Raw genomic sequence first — 6,287 nt, forward strand, 5'->3', positions numbered from 1 at the left:
ACTGATTGTTATTGCTAGTTTAACGACCTGAAAGAAGTTAGTATGAGATGGCTATTTTGTTTTGGTATTATAGAAAGAAAGAAGAATCATAATAAGGCCATTTGACGTTAGTTTAATTCATGGAAGGACTGTTAGAAACGAACATATATTTCTGTTCAGGGATATTGAAACCTGATAGAACTATGAATTGTTATGCACTTATGACATGAAAGAAAAAAATGGATGTATTTGGTTAAGGTATAAAATAAGGTAGGTGAATTGGAAATTCACTGGGGAATAATATTAAGTTTTGCATTACGAGAATAAAACTAGTGGTGCTACAAGGAACTTTATCACAAGGCACACGTTCTTAGTTACGAAATTAAAGTTTCTTTATAAGATAAGAAAGAGGTGAAGAAGAGACTATAAATTTTATTAAGGATTACTAAATCTTAAAGTCAAAATGTTCCAAGAAAAATTTTGAAAGGATTAATAGGTCATGATCACTTTCATGGTATCGAAGTTGGTGGAGCGAGTAATGTATGGTGTTTTGGTTCTTTATGTAATGTGCCTAAAAGGAAGAAGAATTACTAGATGGAGCATAAAGCGATAGTATGAGGAACTCTTTACAAGACCTAGGTAAGATGAATTGGTCAAGGAATGCAAGATGGTTGAATTATAGTTGCCTTTAGATGGGAGAAAACGAGTTATTGGATTGAAAATTCTTAAGGTGCTTGGGTTTGAACTATGTGTTGCCAAGCAATGAAAACGTTGAAGTTCAAGATAGTACCATAAACCAATTGGAGAAAGTGAAAATTAACTTTTTTAAGTTTAAAAGCTTGTTTGAACTATGTGTTTGTTGCAATGAAAAGGTTCAAGTTTAATTAACCATATTAAAAGGAAGGATAAACGTTTTGAAGTTTAAAAGCAATGTGATCTTGTAGGGATACTCTGCTATAGTTCCAAGTTTGAAATGGAATTTTAGATTTATGGAAAAAGGTCATATGTCTTGGTTTAGGGATTATGTTTCACTCTGGAAGTGAAAAGTGCACCTTCAAGTTGTTGGGTTAAGCAAGGATAAATATGAAGAAAAATAAAAGTATTTAAGGAAAGGTTTTATTTATTTTGGGAGATAAATGGAAATTAATGTGTTCAAGACTCCCAAATAGTTAAGTCTGGTTTGGATTTTAAAACATGATATGGGTGGATATAAGGTGTTGGTTTTAGTGTAAAAGAGGCGTTGGTTTTAGTGTAAAGGAGGAATCTCTTATTACTATTTGGAACTTTGGACTGCAGTAGGCATTATTCAAATGTATATATATATAGCTTGCTTAGGTGTTGGATTGTAGACTGTGAAAAGGGATTCGAATAGTCACATGTTTTGATACAGATATATTTCACTAGGAAAGTAAAATAGAGTATCTTGGATTTATTGGTCTTGGAAAATATAAGGGAAGATGAAAGGATTTGAGAAATATTTTGTTGTTTTGAGAAGTAAGGGAAATTGATGTTTTGAGATTAAGAACAAAGGTTTAGTTTGGTGTCCAAGATAGGAAATATGTGTTTACGAACCTTTAGAGTTGGTATGAACAATCTCATTACTATTTGGAACTATGGATCTTAGTATTTGTTGGTTGAATGGATATCCTGCCTAAGCTATTGGTCATGGAACTCAATTTTAGCATGAGAATTTGATTAAATTAGACTACACGCGTTGGAATAGTGCTTAGCAATCTTCTTCAAATTATAGTGGAATTGGAGGAAATAACGTTTTATGAAAGGATGTTTAGTAGCAATAGTTGCTAGAAACTATGGAAATGGAAGGGGTAAGGCCTCGTTAAAGAGGGGGAAGACGTTGAAAGGTATTAGCAAGGTCTAGAGGTTTTGATTGTAGACACGAATATCTAGAACAAGGAATTAATGAAGCCATCGATTTTATTTGAAGGTGAAAGTGCCCAAGTAAAAAAAAAAAAAAAAAAAGCATCAATAGAGTACAAAAGATATGATAAAATTAAGAACTCCCCCTCAGATGGAACCCCTAGCACTAGAGATGAACTTGAGTTGAGAGTAACTCCTATCCTTAAGGCTTCTCATAGAAGGACTCTAGCAGAGTTGGAATAGCCTAAGTCACTTATACAAGAACCATTTAGCAAAGTGTTTCATATATGCCTTAATGTTTTGCCTTGGAGCACACCAGCTTTGTTTATTAGGAAAGAAAGATGATTCACACGACTTTGTATCAACTATTACGAATTGAATATGATAGCTTATCTCAGTTGCAGGGGATTGTTAGGGCAATTAGGTGCCGAATCTAAATTCTGAATCCTAGACTTGAGATGCCACGAGAGATATGTTTGGATTTTATGTCCTAAAACTCGTAATTTGTAAATTAATAAACATATTCAGTTTTTTTTGTCGATAAAATTGTTATTGAAGTTGTAATCTTGAATCCAATAAACTAAGGTCCTAAGGCTATTTAATATAGTTTGAACTTTATGTAGTGACATAAATGTGGATCAAGTTCAAATATATAGCCAAAATGGTCTATAGTATATGAATAAAATTGGGCGCCTTGTTCTGGGGATACTATGGATGTGGCCCACTTTGTAGTTAGTACAAACGATGTGATCTTGAATCGTTCATATAGAGATATATGAGTAGGGGCATCCTACGCAATGAGTTTGCATAAGACTAAACCATGAAATAGTCACTTTTTACGTTCTAAATGTCGTTTTATTTATAAAGCTGACTATTTCGTTAATTGATGACCTAGGTAACTTAATCTTAATCCTGAGCTAATTATGAAATCTTGTTCACTCGGAATTATCCTTAGATTTGCATAGGTGAGGGCAGCTCATCATCGCTGGTCCAATAAGCCTCCCATTTCAAAGGTAAGATCAGATGGATAGCTGGGAACATAGGGTGCAAGAAGAAATTCACTCCTACTCGTTATAGGGATAGTAGATAGGTTATTCCCTTTAGTACTGAATCTAGGTCTTGAACAAGGGGCCCCACCCTCTCCTTGGCCCGAGAGGAATTCAATTTATAGGTTGGACCTTAAACCAATTGTTTATTAGAGGATTAATGGAACTTAAGGAATAAGATGTAGTCTTGGGGGTAAAACGGTTTTTATGACCCAGCCAAGATTATGAACAACCTGTGAAGGATTAGCTTACTAATCATGGTTATATCAAATGGACACAAATATATCTATAGTGAGGGGAGTGCAACTACGAGACTATAGTGGAATGACCCGTTAGTTAACGAATGTTAATTAGCTCCGTCTAAAAGAGTTTTAGCCAGCAAATCTCGGATCGTTGGAACCCATGATCTATAGGTCCATCAGGTTCCCCTACTAGCTCATATGGAATAAAATTAGAATAGTGTGATAGAATAATTCGAATTGTTCGAATTAGGTGAAAAGAGAGAAACCAACAATTATATGTGATATAGTGGTCGGTTTTTCAGTTTAGAGATACAGCTTTAATATTTAAATGTGATTTAAATATCAAGAATATGAATACGTTCATATTCGGAAGCTCGAAAATAATGGAAATAGTCAAAGTTGTAAAAAAGCAAAGAGTTGACTTTTGACTTTGAAAAGTCAAACTTTGACCGACCTTATATTCAAATGTGATTTGAATTTCGAGAAAATGAATGCAGATTCATGCTCGAGAGGTCAAAATTAGTCAACACAAAATAAATCATAAAAGTCAAAATGTTGACTTTTTGGTCAAAGTTTGACTTTGACAAAATGACTATTTTGCCCTTTGACTATAGTTAGTGGGAAAATCCAAACTTTTGTTGGATAATTCCACTAACAAAATAGTAGGCTAGGTGTTGGCTTATAGTGGAGACATTAAGCCCATTAAGATAGTAGATTATAGGTGTTGGGTTTTTATGCATTTGTTTCATGCAATTGTTGCATGGCTTTTTTCTATAAATTGGGCTTTCAATTATGGATGAAAAACTTTTGGCCATTTTCCAAAATTGTTTTCAAAATTGGACTAGAAAAATAAAAATACCTAAACACAAATTCATTATTTTCCATCTCTTTTCTCTCTCTCGATTTTCTTCATCCATCAGGTCCCACAACTAGGTTCCGAGTCCAGAGGATAGTAGGTCAACTGTAGTGGTAGTTCAGAAGAGTTCGGGTCGAGATTCAACAAGGAAAAACATTTTTTGGGAGCTACAAAGATTGTATCCTACCCTTTTAATTTACTGTTTTTTTCCTCTTTTTTGCATGCTAATTTCCTTTAAATTAAAAGCAATTAGAGTGTAATTAGTCCTTATTCCACTGTGTATGTCTCTTGTTCCATTATTCTATTGCATGGACAGTGAGGTGACCCATTCTATGGAGTGTGAACATTCTCAATATAGATGTACGCAATCATGAAGGTCTTTATCTTAGAAACTAGCATCAGGTAATGGTTACAGCTATTATGAGGTTATGGTAATGTATTTTGGAATGAAAAATACTTTACAGTATATGGGGACTTGAAGAGCTTCATTTAAGTGAGATTTTCAGACTCTTGCATAGGAGGGTCTAAATGGTGATATGTATTTGTTTTAAGATTAAAGAATAACATGATATTATCTCAGATAAGTTATACAATTCATGGTAGGAGGTGAAGACTTTTTGGAACGTGGAGTTACTGCTAATTAAAAATTCTTGGTAGAATTATCGGTCCGCAAAAATAATTTGGAAACATGAGGATGAGATAAGAACTAAGTATCACGAGCCTTTAAGGACTGGAACTTTCGAGGGCGAAAGTTTCTTAAGGTGGGAAGAATGTAACATCCCGAATTTTAGGAAAATTTAAGTTAATTATCTAAAATTATTGAGTTTAAATTTCCTTTCATTTGAAAATTTGGGGTTAAATTGAAATAATTGAAAAACTTTTATTTGTTAAATTGAATTTAATTGATTAGATATTCGAACTGATTATCTTGAAAATATTGAATTTTGCTTCCCTTTGATTTTGGATTTTAGGGCCAACTTAAAAAAAAAATTAAAAGAGATAATTAATTTCATGTGGTTTTGAATTGATTTAAATATTTGGAAGGATTTAATTTGTATCAAATTGATGGATCTTATGCCTTTTAATTTTGGTTTTTGAAGCCTAAATTAAGATAATTTGAAAAGTTAATTGATTTCTAAATTTAATAGAATCTTTGGAGATTTTGGAGATATTGTGATATAATATTTTATTTATCTTTTCAAAATTTGGAAAAAATAAAAGAATTGAGATTTTTTTGGAAATTAAATGAGAGTGAAAAAATGTCAAAAATTGGGGAGAAAGCAATTCGGTTTTTCAGCAACAGCTACCCAAAATTATCGATTGCTAGAGTTTGAACCGTTGGTTCATGCTAAAATTTGGTAAGTCTGTTTGAGACATATAGAGCTTCATTTTGAACGGTTGGATCGTTGTTTGAAGCTCTGGTTTGTTCGTAATCACTGCTGAATAAAATCTGTAAACTAGAAATTCCCCTTCTCTCCCACTCTCGCAAACCCTCCTCATGCAAGACCCTCACTACCAGCCGCTAGCCTAAACAATTTATGCCGTCCGACAGCAACACACGCTACCTATCTATGGCAGCCACAATTCGACGCACCGTCGGCCGCCATTGCCCCGATCTTTGCCGGAATTTTGAGGAAAACCTTGGGTAAGACTTATTTTTCCTTATAATTTGGGAGGTGAAGTTCACCCCTTTCATTTTGGGTTAAATTAGTAACCTTTCTTTGGTTTGAAACTTCGAATACCGAGGAAACCTTCTTGGTGTTGTCATACTCAACTCAACATAGTCGAGGTTCTGTAAAGGCAGTTCAGGGTGTTTGTGACCTTAGTGATCGCTTTGTTCGAGTTCACTGTGATCGTGCAGTGTAGCGGTCATGTTCGAGTGTTGCAGTGTTGCTGTTTGTTCGAGAGTTCGTGATCAAGGAAGTTGAAGATGAGTTTTCAAAGGTTTGTTGATTCTTTCCCTTGATTTGTAGAAAAACATGTTGTAATTTCTGTTTTGCACATGGCCTGTTGTTTCCATTTTTTATTGTAATTCTAATGTTCATATACAATTGAAATTTGGAAGATCCTTCCGCTGCTCATGGAAATCCTCATTTCCGATTTCCTTCAATCGCGTCGTTGATTGGTTATATTCAATGGACACAAAAATATATCTTTAGTGCAAAGAGTGTAGCTGTCAGTCTTTAGTGGAGTGACTGACAGCTAATGGATGTTGTGTAATTTAATTAAAGAGTTTAATTAATTGCCTAAGTACCACTTAAGCTTCAATCTACAGGTCCATAAGGT

The sequence above is a fragment of the Benincasa hispida genome, chromosome 12, assembly GCF_027475165.1.
Source record: "Benincasa hispida cultivar pf3 chromosome 12, pf3_genome.v1.1, whole genome shotgun sequence".
NCBI lineage: Eukaryota > Viridiplantae > Streptophyta > Magnoliopsida > Cucurbitales > Cucurbitaceae > Benincasa > Benincasa hispida.